This window comes from Mus musculus, chromosome 14 (genome assembly GCF_000001635.26).
Source record: "Mus musculus strain C57BL/6J chromosome 14, GRCm38.p6 C57BL/6J".
NCBI classification, from domain to species: domain Eukaryota; kingdom Metazoa; phylum Chordata; class Mammalia; order Rodentia; family Muridae; genus Mus; species Mus musculus.
The window spans coordinates 6,759,481-6,784,465 of NC_000080.6; the positions used below are offsets into that span (position 1 = coordinate 6,759,481).

Genomic DNA, 24,985 nt, shown 5'->3' on the forward strand with positions numbered 1-24,985 from the left:
TCCTAAGAGCACTACTTTTAGCATGACTGTTTTCATTCATTGTGTGTATTAATCAGACTAAAGGGCTCTAGGAAAGCCTTGCTGCCACCGCCCCTCCCCCTCACCTTATTTCCTTCTCAGGGAACAGTACACTTTAGGAGATTGTGGGGTGTGTCCTCTGTTCCACTTTACCATCCACCTCCTAAGGCTTTGCCCTCATACAGAGGAGGGAAGTGATACAGAGTTTGGGGTAGGAGACAAAAAAAGCAAGGAGCAGCATTGCTTCACAGACCTCTACAGACAGTGGTGTGTGTGTGTGTGTGTGTGTGTGTGTGTGTGTATGTGTGTGTGTGTCTTTGTGTATGTCTGTGTGTGTCTGTGTGTGTGTCTGCATGTGTGTGTCTCTCTGTGTGTGTGTGTCTCTGTGTGTGTGTCTGTGTGTCTGTGTGTGTGTGTGTATGTGTGTGTCTGAGAATGTGCTTTTTACAGAGGAGGGAAGTGATATAGCGTCTCCTGTGGGAGACAAAAAAGGCAGGGAGGGGCATTGCTTCACAGAACTCTAGACACTGGTGTTTGTGTGTGTGTGTCTCTCTCTCTGTGTGTGTGTCTGTGTGTGTATCTGTGTGTGTGTGTGTGTGTGTGTCTGTGTGTGTCTGTGTGTGTGTCTGAGAATGTGCTTTTCAATTTCTTTCACCAAAGGCCTCTGAGTCTTGTATTTTTATTTCCTGCTATGCCTACATCAAAATTTCAATGTCTACAAAATTCTACATGGAAAGTGATTAACACCAACCCTTCATAACAACCTTTTGGCACCTCGGGCCAGCAATGAGATGTCTACTCTCAGTCCACTATGTTTCTGTCCATCAAGTTTTAATATTTTCATTTTGTGTTTGGACTAATGGTTTGAATCTAAGTGGATTTTAGTTTTAGGAATGTTTGTTTCTTCTTATGAAATTGATATTCATTTTATACTGAAATATAAATCCTTCTCTAAATCTGAAAATGTTTTTTGGGTTTGGGGGGTGGATTTTTAATTAATCATTTTATTTGTTTACATTTCAAATGATATCCCCCTTTAACCGTCCACAACCACCCCCACCCAACCCTCTTTCTCCTGCCTCCTCTTTGCCTATATGAGGGTGATACCCCACTCCCCCACCTACTCCCACCCTTCCTTTAGCATCCCCCTACACTGGGTCATCAAACCTGCACAGGACCAAGGGCCTCTCCTCCCACTAATGCCGAACAAGGTCATCCTCTGCTACATATGTATCTGGAGCCATGGATCCCTCCTTGTATACTCTTTGGTTGATGGTTTAGTCTCTTGGAGCATGGGGTGGTCCAGTTAGTTGATATTGCTCTTCCTATGGGGATGCAACCCCCTTCAGCTCCTTCAGTCCTTCCCCTAGCTCTTTCACTGGTATCCTCATGCTCAGTTAGATGGTTGCCTATGAGTATCTGCATCTGTATTGGTCAGGGGACACTCATACCAGATTCCTGTCAGCAAGTGCTTCTTGGCATCAACAATAGTGTCTGGGTTTGGTGTCTCCAGATAACTAATATCAACAATCGGCAAATGGGACCTCAAAAAATTGCAAACATTTTGTATGGCAAAGAACCCTGTCAATGAAACAAAATGGCAACCAACAGATTGGGAAAAGATCTTTACCAATCCTATATACTATCAAAGGCTAATATCCAGTCTATACAAAGAACTCAAGAAGAACTCCAGAGAACCAAATAACCCTATTAAAAATGGGGAAAAGAGCTAAACAGAGAATTCTCAACTGAGGAATACTGAATGACCATGAAGCACCTAAAGAAATGTTCAACATACCTAGTCACCAGGGAAATGCCAAACCAAACAGCCCTGAGATTCTACCTCACACCAGTCAGAATGGCTAAGATCAAAAATTCAGGTAACAGCAGATGCTGGCGAAGATATGGAGAAAGAAGAGCACTCCTCCATTGCTGGTGGGACTGAAAGCTGGTCAAACCACTTCTGAAATCAATCTGGCGATTCCTCAGAAATTTGTAAATAGATCTACCTGAAGACCCAGCTATACCACTAATTGGCATGTACCCAAAAAATACGCCAACATATAACCAGGACACATGCTCCACTATGTTTATAGCAGCCTTATTTATAATAGCCAGAAGCTGGAAACAACCCAGGTGTCCCTCAACAGAAGACTGAAAATGTTTTAAATTCAACTGTTACTTATCTTCATTCCTGTTCCATGCAATTTTCTCTATTTTGAGTTTCTATAACTAGATTTGACACAGAGATTTTATACTATCTTCCAAATCTTGATCTTTCTTTCACCGTTCTCCTCTTTGGTGGTGGTGGTGTTGTTGTTGCTGGTGATGGTGATGGTGATGATGATTTGTTTTGTTTTGTTTTGTTTGTGTCTGTGTGCGTTTTGCTAGTCTTGGATAATTTTCTCTGATATATTATCCAATTCCCTAATTTTGTTTGCAACAATGTTCAGTTGCCAGTGCTGATTTCTTGTCCTTTTGAGGTAAGGTTTTGCTATGTAGTTCTGGTGATTGGCCTACCAGTCTCTACAGAGATGGGACTGGCTTTAAACTTGTAGTAATCTTCCTGTCTCCGTTTAGCCTGCTTTTTAATTTCTTAATATGACCACTATCTTCTCATTTGTTAATCTCCTTACAACTTTCATCTCATTCTTTTAAAAAGCTGATAGGTCGTTTTTAATATACTTTGTTTTTTATTTATCTTTTAAACCTGTATGTGGGCATGGGTGGGCGAGCATGTATGTACAACAGGATCTTTCTACATAGCCCTGGCATCAGCAATAGTGTCTGGGTTTGGTGTTATTTCTAGCTCATAACTCAAGGTGTAAATTCTACAAATGACCTTATTTTCCTGTTGTCCTCATCTCACCTATTTATTAAGAGAGAAAAAAAAACCTAAATGTCATTTTAAAATGAAAGACAGATTTTTTTAAAGCTGGTGAGATGGCTCAGTGGGTAAAGGCATGGGCCACACAAGCCTAATGATGTCAGTTAAATAGATCACTAAATGCACATAAATGTGGAAGGAGAGAACTAAGGCTACAAAGTTGTCCCCTGACCCGCACATGTACAGGATAGCATGTTCTTCTGCACACACACACATTACTAATAGTAAAAAAAATTGTTTTTATTAAAAACAAAAAACTGTTAAATATTTTAACTACCTAAAGCCCAATGTGTAAAAAGTGTACATATGATAAAATAAGAATTTTTGAATTGGTAGGTTATGTCTCAACATGGCTACTGGTTATTAATGTGCAACAGGATTCCATAATTGCATGTATTTTTTTCCTTCCTTTTGGCTAAAGTATGGTAAGATCATGTATTTTTTTCTCCGCACAGTTGTTGTTGCTTGTAAGAGAAGAAAATGATTAATAATTACAAATGATTCATCTAACAAAGAGATCAGTATAGAAAACTATGAAAAAGTATTCCATGACTGCTGGGTGAGGTTGATGCAGAGAAAAGAACAAACCAACATGAGGTCTGCTTTCCACAGAGAGAGGATGAAACAATTGAGTCTAAAATAAATATAAATTGTGACAGATTTAGTTGTAGTTCAAGAAATGGCACGTTCAGGGCAGGAGAGTCAGCTATAGGTTAAGAGCATAGGCTGTCTTCCAGGGGACCCAAGGTGGGTTCCTAGCACTCACACAATGGCTAACATTCATCTGCAACTCCAATTTCAGAGGATCTGACACCCTCTCCTGGCCTCTACGCATACAGCAAAGTCATGGTACAAAGACATATACTGTGGGCAAAATGCTCATATACCTAAAATAAACTTGAAAATAAATATGTTTTCTTTTAAAGAAATAGAAAATATGAGGTTCCCTCCAAATGTGCAGGGGAAAAGCCAGGGGCAGCATGGGAAGCTAGTTCTTATGATCCCCCGAGAATACTTCTAGCAGAGCCCCTCTATACAGTGGTAGGACCCAGCCACTTCAGATTCCAGCTTAGAGCTCCAAAACCAAGACACGCAGTTGCCAAGAATCAACCCAGGTGCTCTCGGGATCAATAATTCTGTGATTATTCTCTCGGAATCAATTCTGGAGATTAATCACATAAGGAGCCTGAAGGCAGCTGTAGGTGACTCAGTAGCCAGCATGACATCTAGCAGGGAGGCAGGAATCCAGGAGACTAGAGAGGGCCTTTGAAACTTAAGGGCTGGGGAAGGCACTTCAGGAAAGGTCCCCAAGCAGTCCTGGGCTGCATAGTAATGGCAGTGGAAAAGGAAGACACAGCTCAACATTGGCAACTGTCCCTTAGGGGGACTTCTACTCACTGAAAAATGAGACTCTTAACTTACACCACAAAAGAGAAATTCAGTACAAGTCTGTATGAACCATAAATGGAGTTTACTGAGAACGACTGTGTGGGGGTTGGGGGGTGGTAGTTGTACATATCACGGGGCCGTCTTGGTTACTTTGCTACTGCTATGGAGAGAAAGCATGACCAAGGCAACGTATAGAAGAAGGCGTCTACAGGGGCTCCTGGGTGCAGAGTGCTAGTCCATGACTCTTATGGTGGGGAGCATGGCAGGAGACAGGTATCATACTGGAGTGGTAGCTGAGAGTTTACATCTGATCCACAGGCAGGAGACAGGGAATGCTATGGGCTTTTGAAACTCCTCCATTAGGCTACACCTCTTAATCCTTCCCAAATATATGGGGGCTATTCGCATTCAGACTGCCACAGTGCCCATGGACTGCTCAAGAGAGAAGTTATCAAAGTCACATCTAAGTGTCTTAACAATAAACTCTCTTTCTCTGTCTCTCCCTCTCTCTCTCTCTCTCTCTCTGAGAACACACACACACTGTATTGTTGATCTCACACCTAACCATTTCCCTGTAGCCAGACTACTCCCAAACTTGTTATGAAGCGGAAAACATTGACTTACCTGTCTCCATCCCCCTGAGTTCATGCTAGGGAAGTACTCTACCAACTGAACAAATGCTTATAAAACAAACTTTGGTTTTGTTTTGTTTTGTTTTGTTTTGTTTTGTTTTGTTTTGTTTTGTTTGGAAATAGCATGATGTAGCTCATGGTGGCCCTGGACTTGTACTTTTCACACCTTTCCTGAGTCTTGGGATATCAGTAATGTTCCATCACGTCTGACTTAAAGAACTTCTCTTTAGTACATGAGGTTACTGTTGTGTCTGGCCAGCAGATCACAACATGGGTTCTAGCCTGGAAAGGCATTTTGGAAACCTGGAAGAGAAGAGGGGCTAGGTGGCGAGATAAAGAAATGTAGCTAAGACAGTCATTCTGATCAAAGCTCAATTTTACTGTTCCACAGGCAACTATAAAGCAGGGATAGGGGGCCCCTATTCCCGCCAATTAATCTTGGGTTCCAATAGCAGAGTGACAATGTGCAGGGCTCCGAACAGCAAAGCAGCAGGTTCCAGCAGTGGGCATGGCAGAATGATTGAGCGAGAAGCTCCACCCCTGAGCAAGCAGGTTTCAGGCTGCGGGAGGGGAGACTACAGGTTACAAAGTGGTATGTCAGGTATGTTGTCTGTGTTCAAAGACAGATAAAAGATGCATAGACCAGAAAAGGTCAAAGGGATTCATAATGTACTTAGGTTACAGTGTCAGCGCCTGTTTGGTGTGCCTGTATACCTGTGTGTGGATGCATGTGTACAAATTTGTGTTCAAATTTGTGCTGAGGCAGGAGGACACCTCATATCCATCCAGAGACTTCACCTGGGGATACATCCCATAAACAACCACAAAAACCAGACACTACAACGGATGCCAACAAGAGATTGCTGACAGGAGCCTGATATATCTGTCTACTGAGAGGCTCTGCCACTGCCTGACCAATACAGCAGTAGATGTTCACAGCCATCTATTGGTCAAAGCACAGGGTCCCCAGTGAAGGAGCTAGAGAAAGGAACTATGGAGCTGAAGGGTTTGCAGCCCCATAGAAGGAACAACAATATGAACTAACCAGTACCTCCAGAGATCCCTGGGACTAAACCACCAGCCAAAGAAAACACATGGTGAAACTCATGGATCTAGCTAAATATGTAGTAGAGGAAGGCCTGGTTGGTCATCACTGGGAGGAGATCCTTGGTCCTGTGAAGGTTCTGTGCCCCAGTAAAGGGGAATGCCAGGGCCAGGAAGAGGGAGTGGGTAGGTTGGGAAGCAGGGGTTGGGGGTAGGAAAAAGGGGATCTTCAGAGAGGAAACAAGGAAAGGGTTTAACATTTGAAATGTATGTAAAGAAAATATCAAATAAAAAAGCATTTGTTAGGATTTTATAGGATGATACCTAATTGCAGTCTTCATCGTTTTTGAATGATGTCTTTTGGTAGACACAGGTGAATCATAAAGTAATAAAATGAATGTTGAAGGACCCGTAGAGAAACCTGTCCCCAAACAGATTGTGGAATTTATTATCTCTACTTGCAGTTACCAGTGTTTTTATATTTGAAGGAAAGCTGAAGCATACACTGCTGTGTTTTCTGACAGCTTTTTATTCCCTTAGACTATGCTTTTAATTAATGAGAATTATTACAGAAATACTGATGTATTTGCCATAAATGTGTTCAACATCATCATCCACAGAATTTTCACAGTAGCTAAATATTTGACAACAAGGATGCAGCATGGGTAAGTTTTCCAACATTAAGTTCCTATCCAGAGAGTTGGACACACTCTCCACAATGAATTTATGATGGACTTTGTAGTTCAGTCTGGCTGTGAAGAAACTATGGAGCCCAAGTCCCATGAAGAATGCAGAGATCCATCTGGGTCTGATATCTGTGGGATTTCATGATCACACCTGAAATAACAAGGTTTTTAAGAGTGAAGAGTTGGAGATCACTGTGTTAGTCATAAGAATAAATGCAATGTACTCAATTGTAACTAAAAGCTGACAGTCAATATGTACTGTATATAGCCTTATCAAAATATCAAATTAATTACAAGAACAAATAAACAACCAATTAATAACAAAACTTCGAATGAAAACAAGAAAAACCAAATAACTAAACTAATCAAAACTCAAACCAAAATCAAACCAAAAAATTGTGCAAAGCAAAATTCTTAGTCTGCTTATTTTGTAGAACAGACTTATAGCCTGTGGCTGTCCTTGGCAACTAAGTAGAAAAGCAGTTCCTGCAGGTAAAAATCTTTGCAGGAGAAATTTAAGCAACACTCTCCTTTTGGAGTGTGGGTCTGAAGGATATGGCCTCCCAAGTCAAAGCAGAACACATGTTGTAGACTTGGATCCAAGGTTTTACAATTTTGTTGACTGATCTCCATGTAATTATTGATGATGACCCATCAGGAAAAGATAAATTTGCACTCAGATTCTTCCTGGATGCCCCGCAGCTCTTAATGTGTCTCAGCATTTCTCTGAGTCCCTTTAAATGTGCACTCTTCCTGGGCCAGAGGCTAGATGAAATTAAGGCCTGTTCATACCAAAAAAAAAACCAAATTAAAGGAGGAGCATACAGCCCATAACAGCCATGGTTATTAGGGATGAGAGGCAACAGTGGTGTATTTCCTGTGCACACTCAGTGCTCCTCCTCCAGCACTTCTCTTTGAGGGAGATCATGTCGTGGTCTGTGCCATGTTCTGCTTTCTGCTGGACTATTTCAGACTTAGGGAAGGAAGAAACGAAGGCCTGGTAAGCATTTGTCAATTGAGCTGTCCCTCCCAGAACAGCTCTATTCAGCTGGACAAACCAACATGACCTATGAGCTGAGATCAAACCGTGCATCCCAAGTGTCATAGAACACCTGAGCTTGGAATTGTTTCTCACCTTTTAAAAACTGCTAGAATCAGAACTGTCAATGACACATTATACTGGAGTTTTAAAAAAACACCACATTTCCCCAGTTGTGCCGGTATATTATATTGAGTAACAACAATTGAACAATGTCTGAATGTGAGTCCAAGACAGATGTGTGCAACCTAGAAAACCATGTGGATGCATTATGGGGTGCGAGCGTGCCCTGAACTGAAGTGAAGGCTATGATTATTTCTCCAGTGCAGGAACCTCACAGGGTTCCTCTTGTCAATCCCTCTATCTGCAAATAACCAGAGACAACATACAACACAAAACCCCATGGGTACTTCATAGGTCCTAGAATCTGTAAGAGTTTGCTAAATAAGAATATTCCCAAGGCCGAGCAATGAACCTTAAAAGTGATGGTCATGAAAAAAACAGAACACCCCTGTACATCTATGACTATTTTAGGGCACACTCTCAAACACACCTATTTGTGTTTATGCAATACAAGCATATTGTATTGCAGTGCCCCGTTTAGTTTCCCGGTTAATACAAATATAAAAATCTCCCAGGAAACTTTAGAGGCATAAAAAAACAAATCTTGAATGGGAAAGGTACTTAGTGGGCAAAGCATATAGGCAGCGCAGTCAGTGATATGCTTTCCACTCATAAACCGGTCTGGGAATCAGGGTTCTTGTCCTATTATCCAATCTGGCTCAGCAAGTTCCCAAGGCTGTGTAGAATAGGTTTGTTTCCCAGCCTACACTTACATGTTGGTGGTTGACCAGCCTCTTGTTCTTGCTCACTGTTTCAGACTTGTCCCAAAGTAAACAATTTCTTTCAATAGGATCTCCATTTTCCATCACCTAACTGACTTGGTGTCCAAAGGTATGAGCCCAGAGTAATAGGAACTGTCTATAACAGGATCCAAAGGAACCAGTTTCTCCCCAGAATGTGATTGTGTCAGGGCTATTTTGAGTAAGAAAAAGCTGACTAGTTGAAGGACAAAAGCTTGCATGGATTATCTCACACTGAGTTCATGGAAGGGCTGCACCACACAGTACCGTTTCATTCTTCAGCAAATGGACATCAGGATAACTTCTCCTTCAGGGCTTCTCTGAGGACCACTACAACCCTGAATACCCTAGACTCTGTGGATACCTCCTACTTGTTCTGGAAGAACTGGGTCAATGAGGACTTCTTTTCTACTTTCAGAACATGGCTTCTAACAGACATAACCAATTTTATACTACCAGAACCGTCTGAAGGTCCTCATTTCTCCCAACCCCAACTGAGGCTGATTTTAACTCTGAGAAAATGATGTTGAAGAACAGTCCCGCTGAATGCTACACAGATAAGATAGTGTGAGTACTTTAGATTATCAAGACCCTCAATGGGCTCCTGTAACAGGCCTGGTTTGCTCCACAGCTATGGGAATTCTGCTGGATCTAAGTTCAGCTCCAAGCAACTCAATCTCTCAATGAGTAAAATCCAAGACAAACTACAAGGCAAAGCTTTACTGAGCAGAGGTAGCAGGAAATGTAATGGTGGCAGGCAATGAGGAAAACAACCTGGAATGCTTAGAAGACACAGTGAGCCACCTGACCTTCCAGTGGTCCTTCACAATTCACCAAGAGCAGAAAAGGGTCATAAACACAAGGACTTTATACAGCAATGTCCTCCTTACCTCCATATACCATATCCCTTACATTTGCTCTAAAGATTTCAATGAGAATCAAAAGTTTTGTCTCTAGTCAGTTAAAAATCTGAGCCTACAAGAATTCTTGTGTCCTTTTATTCTTGGGTGTTAGGTGAGCATGAAGAATAATTGGAGTGCTGTATTTGATATTTCATAGGTGCAAACTCAAACCTCAGAGTGTATTTCTCATTAAATTTGACCTCTAGAGACACACACAGCTGCATTTATGCACAATCACTCACACACACACACACACACACACACACACAGACACACACACATTTGTATATACAAGCACCCATATCACAAACACAAAATTACCTAGTATTACACTAATACACAACTTTAGTATAAACAAGCTCAGCCAAACGTGGTCCAAACACACACAGACAAACACACACACCACACAATAGGAACAAAAACATACACACCACACAATACACACATAGAGATACACAAACACAAATCAATGAAAATATTACTGTCGCCCAGCACATTTCCTGTTGCATGAGCAGCTACTGGGACCTCTGATGTGTATGAGTATAAGGTTCTTAGACTCAGGCAGTCTTTGTGGCCCTCATCTGTAATTAACTCCTCTTCAAAAATTATTTTATGCAGATGCTTTCTGATCCTACCAGGAAGTTACACGCTCTGCACAGATAACCTGGACAACACAATACCAAATTCCCAAGAAAGACATTCCTAAGAAAAGCCTCCAGCAAGCCCCATGTTGACTCTCTCAGTAGCCTTCCCTACAACTACACTGGTTCCTTGGTAGCATCAGAGGAAGACAGTGACTTTTGGTCACTACCCAGGAACTTTTCAACCTATTACAGTTCATGTGATATTAAATCTTCCTCAATATCAGTAGGAAGAAAGCTGGTGAAATAACGTGCTGTGACATTTATGAAATGCAGCACTGTGCCAACAATGAAGAGGAATCTATCCTGAAACAAAGCCATGCCCACAATATAGTTAGCAAAAGCCATGTTAGCAGAGGGATGCACGGTAGGATTCTATGCATGTTCATGGTGGAGCCAATAAGACAAACCCAAATCTTCCAGGGAGATAAATCTATGCAGGGAAAGTGAAGCAATCTAACACTTATTTTTAAAATAGCTGTGTTGTTTATCAATTTGTTGAAATAAATGAGAGAGGGGGTGCTACCTGATAGTGAACAGGAGATGCAAAGACTACTGGACAGAACAAAACAGGAAATGTCACTTTTATTGAGAGACCAATGCTCAAAGAAGTAATATAGAGAATAACTGCACAACTCAGATGTCACTGAATGGCCTCCCAACATACTGAGAGAGACACAGGTCACGAAAACAATGCATACACAAAAAGAAACACACAGACACACTGTCACAGACAAAGACACACACAGAAGCACACACAGACTGATTCACATAAAATCATAACTGAGCACAAAACAATGAGGTATCTGTTATGGTTCAGGACCAAGATAATTCAGACTATGCAGAGGAGATGTTTCAAGGGAGACCCAATGACTCTGTGATTACTTTAGAGGGATAAAAAGCCCTAGAGAAGCCAGGTCATAGTGGCAAACTACTTTAATCCCAGCACTTGGGAAGCAGAGGCAGGCAGATTTCTGAATTCAAGGACAGCCTGGTCTACAGAGTGAGTTCCAGGACAGCAGGTGCTGCACAGAGAATCCCTGTCACAGGGGACAGAAAAAAAACATCTAACAAAAATCACTAGAGAACACTCTTCTTGGTCAGAATTGGGGGCATATATTAAGAAATTTTTTCATGAAGCCTCAGAAATCACACACCAAACCTGAGCCTGTGAGAAGCCTCTCTGTCATCTCTGGTCATCCAGACAACTCCAGACTCTCAGACCAGGAATGACCACTCCAACAGCACTCAAAGAAAATGGGACTGACAATATGCTACTCAGGACCTCTCAGTGTGAACCAAGATATATGAAGCCTGCAGAGACCATTTTGAGATAGAGGGGAAAGGGGGGAATAGAGAAGCCACCAAAAGACAGCAATGAAATCCACTTATTTGTCAATTACACAAGGCTGTCATCCCTGCAAACTATTTCCTACCTAGAATCTCACAATATTCCTGTAAAGCAAATGAGCTACAGGCCTTTACTTCTTCCTTCAAAGCTCTTGCTATTCTCAACAAGGGCTCCAACACAGCATCCTTCAAACTTAAGGCATGTAGTGTTGTGATGTGTAATCAACCTATCTCCCTTAGTGATTCTAGCAGAGCAGGAATATTTGCATACCAAACATGCAGTTTTTTGAACCAGGCTACCTCCACAGAGAGCCCTGTAGATGATCACATAAACAAACACTTGGAGGAGACATAGGTGAGTGCCTGGAGAAGTTGGTGGACTGTGATATTGGATTGTCTATGTTTATGGTTAGACATGAGGGCAATCTGCCTCTGATACACATCATCCTACCTGCTGCTCCTTGGCACTTGAGGCACAGATGTTCTTGCTGGCCTCCTCAGAGAACCTCTTTTCTTCCCCACGGGACACTTGCTTTCCAGCCTGCTCCACCAGCACCTTTCTGTTCTCATTCAGTAATATCCTCACTTTTTCCTTTAGTTGAGTGCACTCACGGAGGCGGTGTTTCTGCTTGATACTGATCCACAAAGAAAAATTGGTGATTCCCATCCAGATTCCATTGGCTTTCCACTCCTACAAGTCCCATGGTCCTACAGGGCCCTGAACACCAGACAGTTCCAGAAGAGTCTACAGTATACATAGCAGCACCAAACAGAGGCAGGTCAAATCAAGATACCAGCCATATTCCACAGGACTCAACAAACTTCTGAAAGCCCTGACACCAAGAGTGCACCCTATACATCACAGAAGAGGAAATGTTCTTCATGGTTGATTATAGGTCTGTGGTATCATAAAACCTTCAGCAGGGAGAGGGCTTATCTCCTCTGAGAGAGGTCAGCAGACCCAACAAGTGTACACTCTTTCCATTTTTGTCGGGAATCCTAGATCTTTTAATCTGTGGTCAGAACCCTAGAGGTTCAGGGTTCCTGGATATTCCCAGCATGGTGGAAAAGTTTTCTATGTAGAGGACCTTGAATTTGGAAGAATAAAGATTGGAGGGTCTTGGACACTCTTCACACTTAGGACAACTGAGTCCAAGAGGTACAAATCCAAGACCCTTGCCTCAGGCAGGGTTCCTAAATAAAAAAAAGATAACATAGAACCAGAGCCCTTGCGTTTTTTCAAAGTCCTAAAAGGACAGAAGCATTCCCTGCCTAGTTATGGGGGTCTCAGTGGTGTCACTGACTCACCTGTAGGAATAGTTATCTTTTAACAGTTCCTCAGAGAACTTCATGGAAGCAATTATGGACTGGGTCATTTTATCCATATCCAACATTGTCTTCTCATGTTGTGATTTAATGATGTTGAATTCAGTGTTCATCCTGTGTTAGGGCATGGCCCAAGAAGCAAATAATGTGCTGAATTGAGGATTCAATAATCATGTGCAAACAGGCTGTATCATGGACTACCCAAACCAATTGCATGCCACATCCTAGTTCCTTAAAACTGGGTCCCCTAGGTGCTAATTAAACTTACTATCCTGGGCAGAGATCAGCAGAGCCAGGGGACCAAATGGAGCTAGCTGATCTTCAAGAGCTTCCTGGGCAAACACGTAGGAATAGACTACTTCTATGACAATTTTCCAATACACTGTGCCACAGGCATGGGTCCAATAGGTATCTGTAATGACTTTCCTCTTATTTTTAAGGCAGGGATTCTCATTCCTTGGTTCCTGTTGTTATGTGAATTCCCAGAGGACACAACTAGTATTTACAGGAGAAAGGCTTTATCACACCTCCTCCCCCAGGAGATTCCCATGTGACACCAAGGAAACACCAGGAAGAAACTTCCCTGGTGATCACTTTGGACCTCTATGGACTCACACTAACAGGACCTGCAAACTGTGCATCACACAAATCCTCAGACCCCATCAAAGGTCCCAGAGTCTCAGTCCTGAACAAAACACACACAGCTAAGTTCACACATATAGACACAATTAGAATGCCAAATAAATCCAGGGAGGTTCCATCTCTCAGAATATAATGAACAATATCAGAGTAAACGTGTGATAGCCTGCAGGCATTGCATACACACAGAGAGACAGTAAGTATGAGCAGGTCCTTCCAGCTGTTGACAGCAACAATCAGATTGCAAGCACCCCAAGGTCAAGTACATAAGAAGATGATAATAAACACACAGCACTTTGTTTATCCAACAATTAAACACCTGTCAGGGCTACTTAATTGAATGATGGGAGATGACACATTCCATTCATGGAAGGAAATTGGGTTAACAGATGGCACAATACATTCAACAGGGTACTGGGCATAATTCCTACCTGTAGTTCAAATCCTCATACATGTAAACGTTCAGGATTCCACACATTTCCTCCATGTCATTGCTGATCATCCTCATATGCAATTTCAGTTCTCTAACTTTATTTATATTTAATATCTGATTAGTGATGTTGTAATTTTGGGTTGAAGTATTTCTAGCAGACCCTGCAGATAGATAAACACAAATGAGTTTGCGTACTTGATGGCCCAGGGGAGGGGAGACCATTCAGAGTCCCAAGAAGAAGACTGAGGGAGAGAAAAGGTAAAGACAGGGTGAATCCCTAAAAGAGCAGAAAAGCTATCTTCCAGCTGGTTTGCTAAGCTATGTCCTCTTCCTAACCACCAATGTCAGACATATGCCACACTCCCTGTTACAGGACCCCTTGCCCTGAAATCTATAAGCTGCCTCAGACATAAAGATATGAGGAACATTGTCAGGTCATATCAGATGTGTTGCAGGGAAATCCTGAATTTCATAGTGCTTAGCACTATCAAGCACTAATTAATCGTGTGTCTTCAAATCCAAAGTGTCTGAGTCCTCACCACATGACATGACCAGGGGAGCATCCTTCTCTGTTCTTTTCATCAGAGACTCAAGTTACCTACAGTAATCTGGAAGATGAAGTGTTTCAACTCCCTTCCATGAAAGGACACACTGTTATTCTCATAGTGCCCACTCCTGGCATTCTTTGCCACTCAAAATGAAATTAAATAGCTCCCAGAAAAGTAGTTGCAGGTTTGTCAATTACTGGCTCTGTCAAACAAATCATCAGAAATTCTTGACTCTTTGACATTGGCAAAGTCCAAGGCTTCAGCTTGTAAGACCTACTCCTGGAAGGCCCAGCTCAAGCCTACCTCTACCAGTAAGATCCCCAACTCTGCCCAGGACTCACTGTGCCTTCTCCAGAATGATTTCCTTCTTCCTTTTTCATGAGAAAGGATTCCCTCTTCCTTCTCCATTGGTCTGGTCTCTCCTTCATCGCCATTCTCTTTCTGACATAGCCTGAGCAGCCAGGAGAACATTCCTGCTGGTAATCCCAGAGCAAACAGAAGGGATGAACCACAGGCAGTTGCTGTCACCACAACACAGGTGACAACACAGAAGATTCTAGTTCTATCCTAGATACAAGAGATTCTCCAAGGAAGGCATTACTGATGATGTCACTAGCAACTGCCATGACCTACCTGCTAACTAGTTCTCCCCAACTTGGTCCTTTTCTGGGGTGCCTCTCCTGGAGCCTCTCATGGACCAGTGGGATCCTCTTTAGAAACCTCTCCTTCCAAAGCTGGAGAATTCTAACTGCTTCATTAGATGTCATGTGCTTCTGAGGGGGAACGTTGGTTAGGACTCTGACATGCTTAAGAGATTTTGTTAGCCCCAAATCTCTAGGGACTGTGGATGTAGTAGATTTTTCTCAACAATAAATATGCCACCTGAGACAATTCATATGACATATACTCCAATTTCCCAGGGATTTCCTGTATCACAGAGGCAAATATCTTTCTCCTATACGTTTAATTGTATAAAACCTGGATGATATTTGCTAACGGTGCATTCCTTGATAGTGGTCATTCTTGTCATTCTTTCCAAACATAAATACATACATATATATATATATATATATATATATATATATATATATATATATATATATATCCATGTGTTTCACAAAATCTCTGGTTTACAATGCTATCTTTTATAAGGAAAACTCCCTATTCTTTCAAACATAGGGGATCAACTACAGAGCAAATATAAATGGTAAACTTGCTGTCCTATCTTCAAAACATTATCTTGCCCATGGTCCTGTTCTCAAATACAACCAGACAATTTAAGTGGGCATCAGAGAGCAAAGGTCATCCTGGACTGTACATTACTACATTGTAGCCTAATAGCCATGACTTCTGCAATATCTGTCTTCCTAAATTGCAAAGTTGAGCAATAAGGATGTTGCTGGTGGTACCATGATACTGTACTCACAGCAAATATAAGACTCAGGGGGATGGATGATTGCTTTAATGTGTTCTTGGATTCGGTTAGAGAGAATTTTATTGAGTATTTTTGCATCAATATTCGTAAGAGAAATTGGTCTGAAGTTCTCTACCTTTGTTGGATCTTTCTGTGGTTTAGGTATCAGAGTAATTGTGGCTTCATAAAATGAGTTGGGTAGACTACCTTCTACTTCTATTTTGTGAAATAGTTTGTGCAGAACTGGAATTAGATCTTCTTTGAAGGTCTGATAGAACTCTGCACTAAACCCGTCTGGTCCTGGGCTTTTTTTGGCTGGGAGACTATTAATAACTGCTTATATTTCTTTAGGGGATATGTAACTGTTTAGATCGTTAACTTGATCCTGATTTAACTTTAGTACCTGGTATCTGTCCAGAAATATGTCCATTTCGTCCAGGTTTTCCAGTTTTGTTGAGTATAGCCTTTTGTAGAAGGATCTGATGGTGTTTTCGATTTCATCAGGATCTGTTGTTATGTCTCCCTCCTCCATTGCTGGTGGGATTGCAAGCTTGTACAACCACTCTGGAAATCAGTCTGGCGGTTCCTCAGAAAATTGGACATAGTAATACCGGAAGATCCCGCAATACCACTCCTGGGCATATATCCAGAAGATGTCCCAACCGGTAAGAAGGACACATGCTCCACTATGTTCATAGCAGCCTTATTTATAATAGCCAGAAGCTGGAAAGGACCCAGATGCACCTCAACAGAGGAATGGATACAAAAAATGTGGTACATCTACACAATGGAGTACTACTCAGCTATTAAAAAGAATGAATTTATGAAATTCCTAGGCAAATGGTTGGACCTGGAGGGCATCATCCTGAGTGAGGTAACACAATCACAAAAGAACTCAAATAATATGTACTCACTGATAAGTGGAAATTAGCCCTGAAACTTAATATATTGAGATATAAGGTACAATTTGCAAAACACATGAAACTGAAGAAGAATGAAGACCAAAGTGTGGACACTTTGCCCCTTCTTAGAATTGGTAACAATCACCCATGAAAGGAGTTACAGAGACAAAGTTTGGAGCTGAGACAAAAGGATGGACCATCAAGAGACTGCCATATCCAGGGATCCATCCCATAATTAGCCTCCAAATGATGACACCATTGCATACACTAGCAAGCATTTAGTGCAAGGACCGTGATATAGCCGTCTCTTGTGAGACTAGGCTGGGGCCTAACAAACACAGAAGTGGATGCTCACAGTCAACTATTGGATGGATCACAGGGCCCCCAATGGAGGATTTAGAGAAAGTACCCAAGGAGCTAAAGGGATCTGCAACCCTATAGGTAGAACAACATTATGAACTAACCAGTACCCCGGAGCTCTTGTCTCTAGCTGCATACATATCAAAAGATGGCCTAGTCGGCCATCACTGGAAAGAAAGGCCCATGGACAGGCAAACTTTATATGCCCCAGTACAGGGGAACGCCAGGGCCAAAAAAATGGGAATGGGTGGGTAGGAGAGGTGGGGGTGTGGGAGGCTTTTGGGATAGCATTGGAAATGTAATTGAGGAAAATATGTAATAAAAAAATTTAAAAAAAAAGACTCATGGGGTAGGGCTGGGAGTGCAATGACCTGAGATAAGATGAAACCTCAATTTTAATGTGTCTATAAGTTCAGGATGCTGTCCCTTTGGCATTATCATCTCTGGCTTCTGTGTGCTTATGCTGGCTTTGCTGAACCTGTGCTATAATACCCCCTAACTTCACAGATAAAAAGTGAAAAATCATGTATTTCTTCTTTCAGAAAACATCTGAATTTCACTACCTTCTTGAGCCACACAATATCAATATGCAGAGCTCAAAAATCAGGGGGAGATAGGTGATGGCTTCAAAGATGAGGGCTTTTTCTTCCAATGATGGCACATATTTTTGCAATGTGATTTTTCATTTTCTCTTTCACTAAGGGTGGCTTGTGTGTTTGCTAGCCTATAGTATCCTGGATCCAACAACAAGGGGCTTACTCTATACAGGCTCAGTTTTACCAAGAAAAGGATTGTTGCAGAATCATGCCATGGCAGTAAGAAGGTCAACTACACTGTCTTAGGTCCAGCTGATCTGGTAGAGAACTGAAGACCTGAGCTATCTGGGGAAAGGAAGCAGCATGCAGTGTCACACAGCTCTCTCTGAGGCAACTGCAAGAACTGGAATAGGGATGTTTGTTTGTTTGTTTATTATAAGGTAGAGTTTGTACATGCCTGTAATTCCAGCACTCAGAAGGTTTTTTAAGAAATTGTTGTAGTTAGTATTCCTGATGTTTCTATTGGTTTTGTATTGAACTCTCCCAGCTCTTTGCACTGGAGGCGGAAAATTAAGCCCATGGTCTGTACAGTCCTCTCATTCATGATAATCAGTGATTTTATTCTTAACACCCACGCCTCAGATGATCTCATTACTCACTTTCAAATAAGGAAAACATCATACAGACATTAGTTAAATTGTATGGTTTCATGTAACGAACTCATCATGACTGTTGAGTGGCATCCCAATCTTTGGAATACCCAAGCTCTATTTTTGAGATAACAGGACTCCGTGGAAGACTACATTAGCTGACAGAGAACCTGGAAAGGCTGCCACCTGAAGGCCAAGGCTGCCCCTCCAGGGTCTCTGAAGCCTGAGGCAGAGGTCAGCCAATAACACAGGAAAACTTGGCCACAGCTGGTTCAGGTCTGTATTTTGGGTGAGACCTGAGACCTGGATGAACAGAGGTCTCCAGAGTTCTGGTAAAGGTGAGCACAAACACTTAGACTTGAGGAGAACATTAAATCTTTGGATTTGTTAGTATTCCAGCTGTTTCTATTAATTTTAGTTTGAACTCTTCCAGCTATTTGCCCTGAACCCAGAAAATTAAGCCCATGCTCTGTACAGTCCTATCATTCATGTATATTGTAATCAACACAGTAGTTAATAGTAAACTAAGTATATTGGTTCATGGTTATATTCTGCTCTACTAAAATAAATGATTTTGACTGATTAACAATTGCTAGTGATTGTGTGAGTAGAGGAACACATATGAAGATATTTAACTCAGAATTAGTAAGTAGTTGCCCCTTTTTCCTCATCCATACATTGTAATATGTAAAGACAGAGTTATTTTGAAAACAAGACCTCTGAAAAAAAAAATTCCACGAGCATATATTCAGCAAATGTTTAAAGTACAAACCTGAACAGAATTATGACAATGACATCTGGTCCCTACTCTTAGATCAGTCTGCTGACAAGACTTTGAAGGAGATTCACCATGAGCCTAGTGAATCACAGTTGTGCATCTTCAGGAAGTCATTTCAAAAGATTTCACAGTAAAAGTGAAGTGCTTAAGAAAGCATGAAAATATTGTTTCCCCAAGGAAGAAATCCTACCTCACTTCTCTAAGGAAACAGCAAGATTAAAGGTAATTTATTTTTAAAAACAGTATATGTCATTTGAGTGCAAAGATGCATCTGTGAGCCCACATCTGCAGAGCTTAATAATGTCTAGACAACAGGATCTCAGCGTTGAACATGTCCTGTATCTTCTTCACACCCTCAGTCTCAGCTGCATCTTTGTCATTGATCATTAAAGCTCTAAGGATACAGGTGTAAAATTCCAGGATCCTGTGACCCTGAGATTCTGGGTGTGTTGCAGTTCCTGGGAGTCAAGTTGCCTGTGAGACTCTTAGATTCTTGTGTGACTAACTCCTGGGATTCTGGGATCCTGGGATTCTAAGATCCTGGTCGTGATAGAGTGAGTGGCTAGTAGTGGAGCCTCCTCTGTGGGCTGTGGGACTGTCCTCTGGGTTTGTACCCAAGGTAGACAAGTGCTAGAGTAAACATATGCAAGAAATTATGCCAGCAGTCCTGGGGCAGGTGGTGACAAACTAAAACTTTTAGTCTCAGCATCCAGAGTAGACTGGTAGAGGCTATGGCTCTTCTTGGTTGTTTGTCATACCACTGAGCAGCCATCTCCTTATGTACTGTCCCTGATGCAGATGTTGCATGACAATCTGCAGATGCAGAAGAAACTAAACTCCCTGATACTCAGTGCAATCAACAGTTGTCAGCTTTATCATCTTGTGGTGTTAGGATATTTGATCTCTTTGTCTATTTTTACTTGCTGTAAAAGGAGCCTAGGGCAGCTCCTCATAACTCTCTGTGAGTGCTCAGCATAGCACATTCCTGGTTTGGTAATGTTTTCAATTGCAGGGTTAATCTGACCCCTTGAATTAGGATTTGTAGAGGCATATAGCACTTAAAGAATAACAACCTTTCTACGAGTTAACTAATTGCAGTCTGATAACAGCCACGTTCAGCTTTTGGTCCTCTACTTAAGCTTGTCTTAACCTTGAAAAATCCTAAAACTTACTCTCAAGTCTCATTGTCCCCAAATGAAAGATGAGTTTGTCTTGCTGTGTCCCTTTCAAGTCGGGTAACAACATTGATTTATAGGCTATGTAGTATATAAATTGCCTTGAATCTGCACTACCTCCATTATGTTCATAGCAGCCTTAATTATGACAGCCAGTAGCTGGAAAGAACCAAGATTTCCATCAACAGAGGAATGGATACAGAAAATATGGTACATTTGCACAATGAAGAAGTACTCATCTACTAAAAAGAATGAATTTATGAAATTCTTAAACAAATGGATGGATCTGTAGGATATCATCCTGAATAAGGTAATCCAATCACAAAAGAACACATATGACATGTACTTGCTGATAAGGGGATATTAGCCCAGAACCTTGGAATACCCAAGATACAAAACGCAAAGCATACAAAACTCAAGAAAAAGGAAGACCAAAGTGAGGATACTTTGATCCTTCTTAGAATGGTGAACAAAATACCCATGGAAGGAGTGACAGCAACATAATGTGAAGCAGAGACTGAAGGAATGACCATCCAGAGACTGCTTCACCTGGGGATCCATCCCATAAACAACCACAAAAACCAGACACTACTACGGATACCAACAAGAGATTGCTGACAGGAGCCTGATATAGCTGTCTACTGAGAGGCTCCTCCAGTGCCTGACCAATACAGAGTAGATGCTCTAAACCATCCACTGGTCAGAGCACAGGGTCCCCAGTGAAGGAGATAGAGAAAAGACATATGGAGCTGAAGGGTTTGCATCCTCATAGGAGGAACAACAATATGAACTAACCAGTACCTCCAGAGATCCCTGGGACTAAACCACCAACCAAAGAAAACACATGGTGGAACTCAAGGCTCTAGCCAAATATGTAGCAGAGGATGGCGGGGTTGGTCATCACTTGGAGGAGATCGTTGGTCCTGTAAATGTTCTATGCCCCAGTAAAGGGTAATGCCAGGGCCAGGAAGAAGGAATGGGTAGGTTGGGGAGCAGGGGTTGGGGGTAGGAAAATGTGGATCTTCAGAGGGGAAACTAGGAAATGGTTTAACATTTGAAATGTAAGTAAAGAAAATATCAAATAAAAATGGCATTTGTTAGGACTTTATAGGATGATACCTAATTACAATCTTCATCGTTTTTATGATGTTTTTTGGCAAACACAAGTGAATCATAAAGTAATAAAATGAATGTTGAAGGACCCCCACAGACACGTATCCCCAAAAAGATTGTGGAATTTATTATCTCTACTTGCAGTTTCCAGTGATTGTATATTTGAAAGAAAGCAGAAGCATACACTGCTGTGTTTTCTGACAGCTTATTATTCCCTTAGATTATGCTTTGATTTAATGAGAGCTATTACAGAAATACTGATGTATTTGCCATTAATGTGTTCAACATCATCATCCACAGGATTTTCACAGTAGCTAAATATTGGACAACAAGGATGCAGCATGGGTAAGTTTTCCAACATTAAGTTCCTATCCAGAGAGTTGGACACACTCTCCACACTGAATGTATGATGGACTTTGTAGTTCAGTCTGGCTGTAAAGAAACTATGGAGCCCAAGTCCCATGAAGAATGAAGAGATCCATCTGGGTCTGATATCTATGGGATTTCTTGATCACACCTGAAAAAACAAGGTTCTTAAGAGTGAAAGTTTGGAGAAAACTACGTTAGTCATAAGAATAAATGCAATGTACTCAATTGTAACTGAAAGCTGATAGTCAATATATACTGTTATAGCCTTATCAAAATATCAAATTAATTACAAGAACAAATAAACAAGCAATAAATAACAAAACTTTGAATGAAATCAAGAAAAACCAAATAACTAAACTAATCAAAAGTCAAACCAAAATGAAAACACAAAAATTGTGCAAAGAAAAATTCTTAGTCTGCTCATTTTGTAGCACAGACCTACAGTCTGTGGCTGTCCTTGGCAACTTAGCAGAAAAGCAGTTCCTGGAGGTAACAAACTTTGCAGGAGAAATATAAGCAACACTCTCCTTTTGGAATGTGGGTCTGAAGGATATGGCCTCCCAAGTCAAAGCAGAACACAGGTTGTAGACTTGGATCCAGTTTTTACAATTTTGTTGACTGATCTCCATGTAATTATTGATGATGACCCATCAGGAAAAGATAAATTTGCACTCAGCATCTTCCTGTGTGCCCAGCAGCTCTTGATGTGTCTCAGCATTTCTCTGAGTCCCTTTAAATGTGCACTCTTCCTGGGCCAGAGGCTAGATGAAATTAAGGCCTGTTCATACCAAAGAAACCAAAATAAAGGAGGAGAATACAGCCCATTACAGCCATGCTTATTAGGGATGAGAGGCAACAGTGGTGTATTTCCTGTGTACAACCAGTGCTCCTCCTCCAGCACTTATCTTTGAGGGAGATCATGTCGTGGTCTATGCCACATTCCAGTTTCTGTTGGACTGTTTCACACTTAGGGAAGGAAGAAAAAATGTCTTGGTAAGCATTTGTCAAGTCAGCTGTCCCTCCCAGAACATTTTTATTCAGCTGGACAAACCAACATGACATATCAGCTGAGATCATAACGTGCATCCCAAGTGTCATAGAGCACCAGAGCTTGGAATTGTTTCTCACCTTTTAAAAACTGATAGAAACTGAACTGTCAACTATACATTATAATAGAGTTTTAAAAAACACTACATTTCTCCAGTTGTGCGGGTATTTTATATTGAGTAATAACATTGTAGCAATGTCTGAATGTGAGTTCAAGAGAGATATGTGCAACAGACAAAACCATGTGGATTCCTTATGAGGTTCAAGCATGACCTGAACTGAAGTGAAGGCTATGATTATTTCTCCAGTGCAGGAACCTCACAGGGTTCCTCTTGTCATTCCCTATATCTGCAAATAACCAGAGACACCATACAACACAAAACCCCATGGGTACTTCATAGGTCCTAGAATCTGCAAGAGTTTGCTAAATAAAAATATTCCCAAGGCCGAGCAATGAACCTTAAAAGTGATGGTCATAAAAAACAGAACAACACCCCTGTACATCTATGACTATTGTAGGTTACACCCTCAAACACACATAATACTAGTGTTTATGCAATACAAGCATATTGTATTGCAGTGACCTGTTTAGTTTCCCGGTTAATACAAATATAAAAATCTCCCAGGACACTTTGGAGGCATAAAAAAACAAATCTTGAATGGGAAAGGTACTTAGTGGGCATAGCATATAGGCAGCTCAGTCAGTGATATGCTTTCCACTCATAAACCGGTCTGGGAATCAGGGTTCTTGTCCTATTATCCAATCTGGCTCAGCAAGTTCCCAAGGCTGTGTAGAATAGGTTTGTTTCCCAGCCTAGGGTAACATGTTGGTGGTGGACCAGCCTCTTGTTCATGCTCACTGTTTCAGACTTTTCCTAAAGTAAACAGTTTCTTCAAATAGGATCTCCCTTTTCCATCACCTGACTGACTTGCTGTCCAAAGGCATGAGCCCAGAGTAATAGGAACTGTCTATAACTAGGATCCAAAGGAACTATTTTCTTCCCAGAATGTGATTGTGCCAGGACTATTTTGAGTAGGATAAGGCTGACTAGTTGAAGGACATGCTTGCATGGATTATCTAACACTGAGTTCATGGAAGGGCTGCACCATCAGGACCTTTTCATTCTTCAGCAGATGGACATCAGGATAGCTTCTGCTTTCTGAACATTGCTTCTAACAGACATAACCAATTTTATACTACCAGAACTGTCTGAAGGTCCTCATTTCTCCCAACCCACACTGAGGCTGATTTTAACTCTGAGAAAATGATGTTGAAGAACAGTCATGCTAAATGCTACACAGATAAGATAGTGTGAGTACTTTAGATTATCAAGACCCTCAGTGGGCTCCTGTAATGGGCCTGGTTTGCTCCACAGCTATGGGAATTCTGATGGATGCAAGTTCAGCTCCAAGCAACTCAATCTCTCAATGAGTAAAATCCAAGACAAAGTACAAGGCAAAGCTTTACTGAGCAGAGGTAGCAGGAAATGCAATGGTGGCAGGCAATGAGGAAAACAACCTGGAATGCTTAGAAGACACAGTGAGCCACCTGACCTTCCAGTGGTCCTTCACAATTCACCAAGAGCAGAAAAGGGACATAAACACAAGGACTTTATACAGCAATGTCCTCCTTACCTCCATATACCATATCCCTTATATTTGCTCTAAAGATTTCAATGAGAATTAATAGTTTTATCTCTAGTCAGTTAAAAATCTGACCCTACAACAATTTTTCTGTCCTTTTTTCTTAGGTGTTAGGTGACCATGCTGAATAATTGGACTGCTGTATTTGATAATTCATAGGTGCAAACTAAAACCTCAGAGAGCATTTCTCATCAAATTTGGCAACTAGAGACACACACAGCTGCATTTATGCACAATCACAGACACACACACACATTTGTATATACAAGTACCCATATCACAAACACAAAATTACCAAGTATTACACAAACACACAACTTTAGTATAAACAAGCTCAGCCAAAGGTGGTCCAAACATACACAGACTAACAGACACATCACACACTAGACATACAAACATACATACCACACAATACACACAGAGAGACACACAAACACAAATCAATGAAAAAGTTACTGTGGCCCTGCACATTTCCTGTTGCATGAGCACCTACTAGGACCTCGGATGTGTACGTGTATAAGGTTCTTAGACTCAGGCAGTCTTTGAGGCCCTCATCTGTAATTAACTCCTCTTCAAAAAAATTTTTATGCAGATGCTTTT

General features: G+C 41.3%; 1 long non-coding RNA gene across 2 annotated transcripts in view; it reads left to right on the top strand.

Moving 5' to 3' along the window:
* Gm26680 overlaps window positions 1-24,985 on the top strand; it is a 151,225-nt gene that overhangs the window by 75,421 nt on the left and 50,819 nt on the right. The window contains exon 3 of one of the 2 annotated variants that reach the window (XR_003950976.1): window positions 19,074-19,092. The exons of the other annotated variant lie outside the window; for it this stretch is intronic. This is a non-coding gene — a long non-coding RNA (predicted gene, 26680). Of the gene's footprint in view, window positions 1-19,073; window positions 19,093-24,985 lie in introns of those variants that run through there. 2 annotated transcript variants of the gene reach the window in all.